The sequence below is a fragment of the Schistocerca gregaria genome, chromosome 8 (genome assembly GCF_023897955.1).
Source record: "Schistocerca gregaria isolate iqSchGreg1 chromosome 8, iqSchGreg1.2, whole genome shotgun sequence".
NCBI lineage: Eukaryota > Metazoa > Arthropoda > Insecta > Orthoptera > Acrididae > Schistocerca > Schistocerca gregaria.
Window position 1 is genome coordinate 109681615 of NC_064927.1, and position 13772 is coordinate 109695386.

The following is a 13772-nucleotide window of genomic DNA, read 5'->3' on the forward strand; positions in this document are numbered from 1 at the left end:
TTCCTCCTAATTTTATTTATCATATGGTCGTTGTGCACACAGCACTCCATGGAGTCGCCAATCAATTTGAGAGATGAAATAATGAAGGCAGCAGAACATCAGATAGGTAAGACAATACTGAATTCAATTTAGTAAAGAAGAAAATATAAAAATGGAGCAAAAGAAGTAAGCGAAAGGGAATACAAACGTCTAAATAATCAGGTTGACAGAAGGTGCAAAATGACTAAGTCGGAATGGCCGGACGACATATGTAAGTATTTAGAATCATATACTGCTACGAGAAAGATAGATACTGTCTGCAGGGTCCTTTGTAGAAAAGAGAAGTAGCTGTGTGAATATCGAGAGTTGAGACGGAAAACCAGCCCTAAGTAAACAATTGAAAGCTAAAAGATGGGAGTAAATGGATGGTCTATATAAGGGAGATGAACATGAATACAATATTATAGAAATGGATGAGGACGTAGATGAACATGAGATGGAAGATTTGATAGTGCGAGAGGAATTTGATAGAGCACTGAGAGATCAATGTCGAAACTATGCCAGAGGAGTAGACGACATTCTGTCAGAACTGCTATATAAATGGGAGAGCCAACAAAGATAAAACTCTTCCATTTGGTGTGGAAGATGTATGAGACATGCGAATTACCGTCAGACTTCAAGAAAAATATAATAATTCCAATTTCAAAGAAACCGGCTGCTGACAGGTGTGAATATTACCGCACTGTGAGTTTAATAAGTCATAATTGCAAAGTACTAACACGAATTCCTTACAGAAGAATGGAAAAACTCGTAGAAGCTGACTTTGGAGTAGATCAGTTTGGATTTATTTTGAAATGTATTACCACATGTGATGCAACTTACCTTAGACGATAGTTTAAGAAAAGGCACCCCTACTTTTACAGCATCTATACACTTACAGAAATCTTTTGAATTTTTGACTGGAATAAAATCTTTTCGAATGTAAAATAGAGGGAGTGAAAGCCTATTTAGAACTATTACATTAACCAGACGGAAGTTGCAAGTGTCGCAGGGTATGAAAGAGAATCAGTGGTTGATTACGAACTGAGACAGGCCTGTCATTGGAGTTGACAATGAAGTTCTGTCAGAGACAATAAAGTCTTATAGGAGAAGCTGAAGGTTGTCTCCGTTGATCCATTGCGGTTGCAGGACAGCGGCTGGTCATTTATTTAGGAAAAACTAATCACTTAACACCCATACGTTAATAGAAATGTTTATTTCATTTAGAAGACCAGTTTTGGCAAACCATTAACGCCACCTCCAAGCCGCTGCGTGTTAAAAATAACTAGTATTAGTATAGTATACAAAAATTGATATTCTAGAAAATGAAGCGTAGTGAGATAAATTCTCAAAAACCTACAAAATGCATTGGGCGGTGTTAAGAAGTGTATCTGTGCACACAATGCACAACAAAGTGGAATAAGTACACCTGCTGGTTAGTAACGAATCTAAGTACTTTGACGTCATAGAGTTATAATAGAACATGATAAACATTTCAAAAACATAAATTAGAAAGTGTACAAAATCAGAAGCACAAAGGAAAAATGCTTGTCTAGCATTTTTAAAAATATCTCCACAACCCTTACAGCTGAGTATCACTCTTGTTCTTAGGAAACATTATCAGCACTCAAATTAAAAACTCGTGATACGACGTATCAAATACACAATATTGTGAGTACCTATTGAATAAGTAACACTAGTGATATATGAGATGTATTTATGACATAATCAGAAATCTCTACCAGAGGCAAAAAACGGCCGACAAATTACTATGTAAATGAATGTAAGTGAAGAACCTGCGCGGGATACTCATACAATAATCAGAGGGCATAATACTGTGTCCCAAGTAAACAGTGAACGATATGACTTATTGTGTCTTAAACATGAATTAATTGGCGGTGGGACAAACAAGGGACCCCAAACACCATACTATTATGTTGACGACATATTCGTTGTATAATGGAAATAAGAACGAGGCACTCAGACTACAAGACATTTTTAACTCTTTGTACCACAAGTTTCATTTCACAATGGACTTTCATGTTGAGGGTTCTCTTAACTTTTTTTTATTAACAGGTAAGTAGGAATGGCCAGTGTTCAGAATACGAGGTTTCTCGTAAGCCGACAGCAGAGTTGTCAATATTGCTGCGAATTCCGATAATCATCCATTACAGAAGAAAGCATTCTTTCTTTCAGTGTTTCACAGGCTAAAATTATTTGCACCTGACCACGTGGCAACTGCATCGAGAAAGCTTCCATTGCAAAGAGAAGTATTGTTAATGGATTTAGAGAAATTGATAGAATGGAAATGGGTAATAAAATTCTGTCAAAGATGTGGGAAGTGAAATGTTTATATGCTATTAACACACTGGGGAAGTTCCTACGAAAAAATATAAGACTGTCGGTTTATAAATTTTGCAATTGCTGGTCTATAAAATTAAGTGTGTACATTGTGACTACTTTTACATCGCACAAACTTGAAAGCAGTTCTGAAATCGACATGGGGAACCTGTTATCCCGGCGGAAATCATTTACGTCAGTTCATCAATCAGCTTCGTGACATCGAAAACAATTTACAGATTCTTCATTATAAGAGTAGAGATGTTAATATGGATACCTCAGAGGACCTAGAAATTTTCATACATATAAGGCGCTTCCATGACCGATTACTTAATGACCAGTTCAGTGGAGCAGGAGATTGGTTTTTAATACTTTTGATAATGGCTTCAATTGCCGTTGCAAGTACAACTTGTAAGCTCATTGCGGCCACCGTTTATAACACCAAATGTGCAGTGACGTTTGCCGATGCTTTGAGTATATTTTTATATGCATTTCTTTTCACATATGTATCATTTGCTGTCATGTCTTACACGTTTTTATGCCTTTTCGCTTCACTTCTGTCATTGTGCCGTGCGCGGATTGTGTTCATGCCTTTTATTGTTTGTCATCTTGTCTTACGGTACTGCCGCCTCATTTCCTTATCCATTTACTGGCGTCACTTATTTCCTGCCTTATCTGCCGTGAGTGGCAGCAGCAGCGCTTATCGATAAGTGTACTGTCGTACCATCTCTGTAGCGATCGGTAACATTTCCGGGGCGTTGTGTGTCTGGAGTTCAGTTGTGAGCACAGTCGGGACGCAACAGAAGTGAATTGGAGACAGCCAGGATTTGCCGACCGCTGGCCACACACGTGAACTGCCCGACGGAAGCAGATTTGAGCGAAGACGACAGTTGGTTGGTCGTTCGTTCGCTAGTCTCATCGGGCGTCGTGTATTTGGTCTTCCGGCCGCTTCTGGGCCCTTTCAATTGGTCATCTTGCGGGACATGGGTCGGTTCCTTCCTTGTGCAGAGATATCGGGTGGCCAATGGGCCGGTATTCGCTCTGCATGGTTGGATCCGAGCCAGTGTCTCCACCTCGTCGTGTGTAGGAGTTGAGTCCGGACAGACGGAGGGACGGACCAGCAGTGGGTCGGTGAACAGAGTCGGTGCAGTGAGTCGGCAGAGTCAATCGGAAGGTAGACAGTCGCATGATAGTCGCCGGCTCTGAGTCTCAGTCGCTTATGGATTGTGGACTGAGCCGGGTTCGTCGTAGCTCGGCTGCCGGACGAGTTGGCAGTCAGCAGCAGGCAGGTCCGCATGGTGCAAGTACGCCCCAGCACCGTGGTCGACGCAGACAGAAGGCCGTTGTTCGGTGGGTCGGCTTGTGGCCTTCTGATCACTGAAACCAGTATCAGTCGGGCAGTAGTGGGCAGCCTGCAACAGTCGGGTCCGAATGGTGTTAGAATTCCCCGGGACCACTGTGGGACAAAATCGGTTGCCGTTGGCCGTTTGCTCGGCCGATCGTCTCAGTCGACGACGCCTTGGACCCTCAGGACGAACACCATTTCCAGAGTTGGGATGTGGTTGGACCGCGTGGGTTCGTTGGAACTGAGCAGCTACGTAGTCCCCACAGTGTGGAGCCAGGCCGCGGAAGTTGGCGGCGGGCACGCGCTGTTGCAATTGGAAACGACGCAAGCTGTGTGAGTGGCTTTTCGCTTTCCTCCGAAGCAGGATCCTCAAGTTGAGTAATTAGTTTCCTCAGCCGTTGATGCGTGTGATGTCAAATCATGTATTTTGTTGCCTAGAATCTGCAGTCTCCCATTGTCACTTGACAGCTGTGACTTGTGTTTTCGGTATTCTTTTAAACTTGTCTTGAGTTGTGTTTGATGCCATGATCTTGGTGAAGCCGATTTTGAAGTTATTGGTATATTGGTTTATTCTTCATCGGCCGATATTTTCCACTAATTGTAGAGTTGGATCTGACCACTGGAAATCAGTCAGATTGTCGGTCGGTCGTGAACCGTCCCTAGGTTGTGTTGCCTTCCGATTAAGAGGTTGTCGGTCTGGCTGCCTGTCTCACGTAAACGTGAGATCAAAAGTTGAAAGTTCTGACCAGGCTTTAAGCCGTAAGAAATAAATTTCTAATTTTTATGTGGCCTACAGCCGAGTTTTCTAGCTTAAATTAAAAATTGGAATTTGCTTTTTCTGGACTTTAAGCTGTGAGTTTTTTTTTAGTTTCGTATGTGGCCTTCAGCCGAAAGTTGTGTGAAGCATTTTAGGATACAGCCTTTAACCGATTTTAGTTGAAATTTAGAAGCTCGTCCCTTTACGCCTAAGGCTGTAAAATTGTTTTCTGCATGGTGCGTGACCTTCAGCCGAGATTTAATCTCTCTTAAATTAAAGATCCTTGTCTTGCCCTTCAGTCACAAGATTGTTATTCTTTAGCATGAGGCCTTCTGCCCAGCTTACACGAAATATTTTAAAATAAGGCCTTCAGCCTTTTCAAATTGAAAGCTCTTCTTCCTGGGCCTTAAGCCGTTAAATTGTTTTGCTAATATGCGGCCTTTGCCAAGTGTCTGCTTATTAGATTAAACTGTGGACGTCTTTATCTCGGCCTTAAGCCGTAACGCTTTTCTGATTAATGTGAGGCGTTCAGCCGAGTTCTATGGGAAAAATTTAAGTTAAGGCTTCCAAACTGTTTATATTGAAGATAAAAATTTTTTTCTAAAGATGTGAGACCTCCAGAAGAACTCCTGTACCTCAATTCCTCGCTTAGGCCTTGTGTCTTTGAGTTTCGATGTGGCATTCAGCCGATCTAAATTAAATGAAAGGAGGTCTTTCGTTAAAATGTTGAGAGGATTAATTCTTGCTTGTGTGATTGTGTGTTTTAAGAAATAAAGTTTATATGTTGAGTGCAACTAACTTATTTTGGCCCCTTACCACAAATATAACTGCATCCGTTCTCTCCTACTAGCCTAGGGATTTCAGTCAGTAATGTGAATATATATCCTATATTAAATTTCCTTATGATACTGGCGGCTCCGACACCTGGCGTTGTATTAACCCAAGGTTGATTTTCTGTAGAGTTTTAGAATATATACTGTATGCTTACATTATGAAGTACCTTGAAGAAACCGCTTTATTGACACATAGTCAGCACGGTTTCAGAAAATATCGTTCTTCTGAAACACAACTAGCTTTTTTCTCATGATGTAATATGATATGTGACACAGGGGTTTACAGAATTCAACGTAAATTCCGAAGCCGTCGCTAAAATACACTCATATGTGGTCAGTTATTGGCAGATTTTCCGAAGATTTTTGGTAATAACGGAATCTTGCATGCATCGACATAGCTTTTGAATCTCCTGCTTGAGGGGCCAGTAAACTGGTGCATGATATCTTATATACCACACTTTTGTTCAATTTTAGACAATTTTATTTATTTTGTGGACTAGAAGGCATCCTCACTTATTCACAGTGGAGAAAGAAATCGTTATTTTTTAAAAATATCTGAGCAATTATTTGTGACGTTCGGCTATATAAGTGAGGCTTCTTTCTTGTGTATTGGTGTGCATAGAACGCATTTTTTCTGTGTAACAATTGACCATGGCAATATTTTATTATTGTGCCAAATTCGGTGGTAATTCTATTTTCTTCCAAATTAAGTGAGTGTGCTTTGCGGAGTGCTGCCTACATGCTCCATGTCCGTGTGGCGCGAATTGGTGTTATATGCAATCAGTTTTTATTGTATGTTGTAGATTTTAATAGCAATGTAATTTATGCTATTGTCGTCGTCTGCTACACAATTAATTTCATACCATCGTGGAAAATATTGTATTGTGTAAGCAGCGCTCGAGTTCCCTCCCAAGGGTAATCATGTACAAGCAATTTATCATCAAAATAGCTCAAGTAGTATGCTGTTTTTTATGGAGCCTATTTACTTGCTTGGAAACATTAATTTCCAAAATAGTCAGAGATACATTTGTCAGGAAGCTTGATCTGGACCCTCTTCCTGCTCATAAACTTTCCTATTAAAATAAGCTGTTTATGACACTATATCATTTGCAAATGTCGGTAAATTCTAATTTTTCTGAGATAGACACACTGTTATGTTTGCTACATTCTTAAATAACGTAGGACCCTCATACTGCTGATAAACTTTCACATTAAAAGTATGCTGACTGTGAGACTATATCATTTGCAAATGCTGGTAACTTTCATTTGCGTTTTCTAGTCAAGTATTTTATTATATCATATTCTCTCCCTGGAGATGGGAAACATTTTTACTTCCTTCTTGTTCATTTTTCCCTTACTGTAGATCAAAGTATAGTTTTTTATATATTCATTTCCAGATGTTTTATTCTTTGTTTCTATAACTGATGAAAAATATGTTTTACATTCTGTGAAATGTTTCAACCATTCCTTCGTACACTCTACTGTTTACTATGTTCTCCGTGTAACTTTCATTGATTAATTTTCATAAAGAAGGTCTTTAACTTGTAATTGTTTACGTTTTGCGAGGAAGTCATTGGTTCACTCCTTCATAACATTCGAAACAACTAAAACTTCCTGTCACTGGAAAACCATGAGAGACCACTCGGAATTTCTTAATGTAGCCACTCCCAAAAATCCACTCTTGGTGGGAACGCCTCATTTGCGAACTGCGCATTATACCTTGAAGGTCGTGTCCACACTAACATACATGTGAGTCCGGAGGGCGTTCAGAACTGATCGGAAATTTCGTGGCCCATAGCTAAAATACACTCTTCTGTGGCCAGTGAACGGTAGATTCTCCATAGTTTTGGGTAAGAAAGCAATCTTGTGTTCTTGGAACCAGGGTTGGAAACTGCTGCCTGAGTTGGCGGTAAAATGGAGCATGATAGTTTATTAACCCCAATGTTGGATTTTACGGAACCAGTCTTTATGCTGTAGACTAATAGATACCCTAAATCATTCGCAGTGGAGAAATAAATCGTTGTTTTTAAAACCTGCTTGGCAATTACTAGTAATGTTTAGCCCAGATATCTGTTGCCTGATTTTGAGCACGACATTTGTTCCTTTTTTAATTTCCTTGTATATTATATGATACTATGTAAGCAACTCTTCATTCTCATCTCTAGCGCCAGTATGAGGTAGCAAGACCTTCTTTCTTCTGGTAAACTTTCCCATCGAAAGTAACCGAATTATGCAACCATATTCCCTACATAATGTCAGTAACTTCCGATACTTCGAAAGCAGACATTGTATATACTCTTCTAAGATTTGGAAAAACAAAGCGAAATTGCGAAGTGTTTTCCGTTTTCATCATAATCGTTTAACCAAAAGTGCCTACTGCTATTGAAGTTCGTATGTTTTCACTTCTATCTTCTTGGTCTCCCGTGAAGACAAACTGATTTTTACGCAAGTTACACAATACCATCTGTAATAGGACTTCTAGTAGTCGATATTTCCTTCATCTGGAGCATTAGCTACAATAATTCTTGGTATTGGTTTTGTACCTTCAAACTACAACAATACAGTGCGTCATTTTGAATTTCATAGAGAAGCGTCTTAGCTTACTATTTTCTTGCGATGTAGAGGCAACACCATCACCTTCTCTTTCTTCGTGCTTTACACCGCTGAATATCATAGTATAGTCGTCTACAGTTTAGTTCCACATGTTTTCGTATGTGTTTCGGTAATTTATGAAGAAAATCTGTTTCATACTCTTTCAAATATTTAGCTGATTCGAGCCCCTTAAGATCAATTCCCTAATGTACTAGAAGGAAGCTTTCCGAGGTTCATTAACCCATTGTCTCTTGCTCCTGTTTCTCATCTTTGTCGTATCCCAGTTATCCGTTCTGCAGTTTACTTTCTGTTACGTCAAGTGCTGTATACCTTGACACCTACAAAACGTATACTGGGTACTCCAAGTACGTTTATTCCGTCTCTGAGTGGGGTACTGGCCCATCGCTACTACAGAAATTTTCCCATGAATGATCCTACCACCCACTACACTGTCATCTATCAGCTGATTTAGAATCTATGAACTTTTTTTACTTTTTGAATTGTGGGTGGCAAACCAAGTCGTTCTGATGTTGTAGCGATCATTGTTTAAACTTATAAATTTTTTTGTGCGTCATTGTGAACCGGTGACGACGAGCTGTCAAACAAATTTGTGAGCATATCAAATATATCAAACGCATTATGTAGAAATGTGGATAAGCTGTGGAACTCAATACCAGAGCAAATATTTACGTGCAATTTCTAGAAGTTCATCATTATTGAAGTATCAGAATTTAAAGTGGAACTGAGCCCAAAAGGTGCCGCAGGAGAAATTTTTATATCGATATCCTTGAGAAGAGTGTGGAGAGGCCAAAGTATCATGTTTGGTCATTTCATGATAATAATTTAAGTAATTGTACACATTGATTGTGTTTGTGTTACTGGATATTGTGAAGCTTACATTATGCACGTGTCATTTCAAAACAGTTAGTGAACTGATAGATTATTGCGGAAGAATTTTTTCCAGATGTTAATTGTCTTCTCAACATGTGAGTGAGGTTGATTTTTTCCATTGGTTTCCAGCAAGGTACATGGCTTGTTGTGAAATTTGTTATTATAAAGTTAGTTCCATGTGTAGTACTGGATATGTTTGTGAATGTGGGTTTCATTATGACCCTACTTTGACTGATATTTTACTTATGTACAGAAGTGCATGACAAAACTATATTGTGGTGCAACTGAGGACAGTAACAGTCTCACCAGCAAAGCCAAAGGCACCTTATACCTCTCCGCTCCATCTGTAGAACGAAGGAAATGAGACTGACGACCAAAATGCTGATACTTGAAAGTAATGTAAAATCTGTGCTTCTGTGTGAATGTGAAACATGGAAAGTGACAAAGCAACTAATCTCTAACCTGCAGATATTCAAGACCAGATTTCTGTGGAGTATCCTGCAGATAAGGTGACCAAATGTTATCTCTAACGAAACACTCTGGGAAAGAAGCAGCAAGAATATTGCTGAGCTGCTGATAAGAAGCAGGAAGTTGACATGGTTAGGACACACATTTAATAGACCAAATAAACACATTGCGTAGGAAGCACTTTATCGGATGCTGCATGGACGATGAGGACGAGGCAGGCTCAAGATGAGGTGGAGATTATCAGGTAAAGCACAAGGTCAATACCAAGGAAGAGGATGGGAGAAACTGAAAAAAATATCAGAAGACAGAGCAAGATTGCAATCCTTTATTTGAGGGCTACGCTGTATTATTATCTCATCTTTTTCATTTAGCTATCTATCTTATCTTTTTCTGCTGCTTCAACACTCTGAGCACTACTCCAATTACTTTTTTATCATTTAAATATTGTCTCACATTTACCAAAAACCTAAGTACAATTTAGATTACATACTTCAACCATTCTGTAGTTTTTAAAACTGAACATGCTTCCTTCATTATCCAACTTACTTCAGGCTCAACTGACACATAACTCGATTAATTTTAGTTCTGATAATTCTTTCGATGACATAAATGTTACGGCGTTATGGACAAACTTGTTGCTGTGTTAAACAATAAATCCTAACAAAAACATTTCTAATGTAAAAAGAGAGCAATTATTTATCATTCACTTTTCTAAAGTGAGGTACTAGCATCATTATGTAGAAAACAGGTTTGTGTAAGGTACAATAACGTAAGTACATGGATGGTCTATGTAAGGGAGATGAATTTTAAAACAGTATGAAATGCTGTAGAAATGGGGGAGCCAACAAAGACCAAACTCTTCCATTTGGTGTGCAAGATATATGAGACATGCAAAGTATCTTCAAACTTCAAGAAAAATATAATAATTGCAAGTTCAAATATAGCAGATGCTGACAGATGTGAATATTACCATACTATGAGTTTAATAAGTCATGGATTCAAATAACAAACACGTATTCCCTACACAAGAATGAGAAAACTGGCCGAAAGAGACTTTGGAATAGATCAGTTTGGATCGAGGACAAATGTATTAACACATGTGGCAATACTAAGCGTGCTGCTTACCGTAAAAGAGTTTAAGGAAAGGCAACCTTCTTTTTATGGCATCTGTAGACCTACAGAAGTTTTTTGACATTGTTGACTGGAATTCTCAAATTTAGAATGTAGCCGATGACAATGTAGTTATGTCAGAAACAACAAAGGGAATAAAGGAGAAGTTGAAACGAACGGATTGCCTCTGTCGATCCATCGTGGATACGGGACAGCGGCTGGTCAGATATTTATGGAAAACAAATCTCCAAACAGCTGTACGTTTTTAGAAATTATAATTTTATTTTCACGACCAGTTTCGGCATCCCATTAATGCAAGTGGATACATGTTAAAAACGAGTATACTTAACGTAACAGAAAGTAAATTGCAGAACGGATAACTGGGATACGACAAGGTTGAGAAACAGGAGCAAGAGACAATGGGTTAATGAACCTGGGAAAGCTTCCTTCTAGTACATTAGGGAAATGATCTTAAGGGGCTCGAATCAGCTAAATATTTGAAAGAGTATGAAACAGATTTTCTTCATAAATTACCGAAACACATAAGAAAACATGTGAAACTAAATTTTAGACGACTATACTATGATCTTCAGCGGTGTAAAGCACGAATAAAGAGAAGGTAAAAATCCTCAAAAGCTTACAAAATGCAGTGTGCAGCGTTAAGAAGAGAATCTGGGCACACAACTCATAACAAAGCATCGATACTAACTACTTTCACCCCACAGAGCTATAATCGAACGTGCCAAACATTACAAAAAAGTTTAATAAATCAAAAGCACAAAAGAATAATGTTTGAAAAGCTTTATTATAAAAAATATCCACAACATTTACAGATCATAATCACTCTAGTTCTTGGCACAAATTATTCCCATTGAAGATAAAAACTCGAGATATGACATATGGAGTACACAGTAATGCGCATACCTATAGCCTAAGTAGCACTAGTGATATTTGAGATGTAGTTATCACAATATCAAAAAACGCTACCAGAGGCAAAACATAACTGCCGACAAATTATTAAGTGAACGGCAGTAAACTTGCACGGGATACTCATAAAACATCTAGAAGGCATCATATTATATCCGAAGTGAAGAATGAAACGTCATGACTTGGTGTTCCTTAAATGCCACTTAATAGGGGGGAAAATAGTACAGTGGAACAAACATAGAACCCCAAACACCAAATTTTTATGTTGACGATATATTCGTAGTTTTTAATAAGTGTAAGGATGAGTCGATCAAGCTACAATAAATTTTCATCTCCTTACACTAGGGCTAGTTTAACTTTTTGGATTTACAGGTAACCAGGATTGCCAGTGTTCAGAATACCAGATTTTTCGAAAGCCAACAACAAGAGATGTCATTATTGCTGCGAATATTAATCATCCCCGATTACACAAGAAATGTTTCCTTTCTTCAGTGTCTCACAGGTTAAGACAATTTGCAATTCACCAAGGGGAAACAGACAGGCAGTATCCACCACTGTACATATAGGGACTGCTAATGGATTTAGAGAAAGTAATATTATGAAAATGGGTGAAAATTTTTTGTCAAAGACTCACAAAGAGACCAGTGTAAAGAAGGGAGATGTCAGATACGCTGCTAAGATCCATGTTGGCCCAATCTCTCTGAAGACTAGTAATGAGTTTCGAAAGCATAATATGGTGGTAAGTTTCAATGCTGCAATTTTAAGTATATTTGCATAAGCTGTAATTTTCACATACGTATTTTTGGTGTCATCTTACAATGTTTATGCCTTTTCGCTTTACTTTTGTCATTGCAAGTAATGTGGATATACAACTGTTTTAAGCATCCTTATGATACTGGCGGCGAAGCCACCTGGCGTTGTGTTAGCCGAGGTGTCCCCTATCGGCCGCAGCGCGCATTAACTGCCACTCTGGCTCTGGAAATTTTGGTTTCTGTCTATACGAGCGGGAAGCTATTGTACCTGAAATGCCATATGCATTTCTTGATGGATGGTATTTACAACTGTCTCTTGAGGTCGTAAAATTGCGTATGGTATGTACATTTTCGTCTACTGTGAGACCTTCGACTTACTTGAATTTTCGTACCTATGTTAACCATGCAATTGTGTATACTTGCATTCGTATTATGGTAAGAGTTTGTAATCTCAAACTTTAATTGCTGACAGATCACCAGAAAGAAATCCCCAAAACAGCTACACGATTTTTTCATCAACCAACAAGCCTTTTAGAGTCAATTTTATTATATTTGTCATGATTACCTTCCGGTGCCAGACATTTCAGTCTTAGATATAACAAATGATCCTCCTTTTTGCGCCAGGATGCACGTTACCTAGTATCCTTTTGCTTTGTAGTCCGGTTGGTTTTCGTACACTCACTTTCCTTTTAAACTGACCCTTTCCCTCAGTACCTTCTGTGCTATAGCTTTCTGTGTGTTAGTTACTATCTGCCTGGGTTTCATCATCCATTACACAGATTGGTATCATGTATTCAGAAGTGAACGGTAATGACATAGTCAAGTGAGACCCCTTATGGTTCACATGTTTCTTGGGTTTCTCTGCTTGTTCCTGCCTAATACTTTCCGGCCAGTTAGCTGATGTTTTAGGAACAACAAGTCGTATGTTTTCATCTTTATTCTGGTGTATAGTGTTACGCCCTCAAGATATTTCATGAGTATCGCCCGCATATTCTTTAGTTACCGTCATTTACTTAGAAATTATGAAGACCTTTGGGTTTTTCCTCTGTTAGCGTTTTTTGGTATTGTGTTGGCTTCATCTGATCTATTACTCCTGTTGAGAATATTTCGACACTACGTAAGCAGAATATAGTGTACTCCACGTATCGAGAGATTTTAACTTTAGTGAGAGCAGTTTTTCGTAAGAACTAGGGGGATTCTCATCTATAAGAAATATGGATATTTTTTATAAAAATCTAGACAAGATATATTCGTTTCACCTTCTGATTTTGTATATGTTCTATGTTTGGTGTGATCTATTACAAGTCTACGATCTCAAAGGAGTTTTAGTTTCGATGCTAACCAGTGGGTGTTACGTACTCTGCTTTGTTGTGCTTTGTGTCCACAGGTACGCTTCTTAACGCTGCATACTGTATTATGTAGGTTTTAAGTGCTTTTATTTCTACTCCTCTCTTTCTGTAAAGTCAACGGTTGTATATCTTGACATATCGTACACGTATACTCGTTGTTTTTAACATGCAGTGGCGTAGAAATAAAACAAAAACTTTGGAAAATATACGGCTATATGGTGATTTTTCTTTGCCAGAAAGAATGGACAGTGTCTTGAAAAGAGGGTATGAGATGTACATCAACAAAAGCAAAACAAGGGGATTGGAGTGTAGTCGAAATAAGACAGTACCATTAGAAGGTGTAAAACTGACTGCCCTGATTTATTCTGAACAGTGAGTTCTTAGATTGGT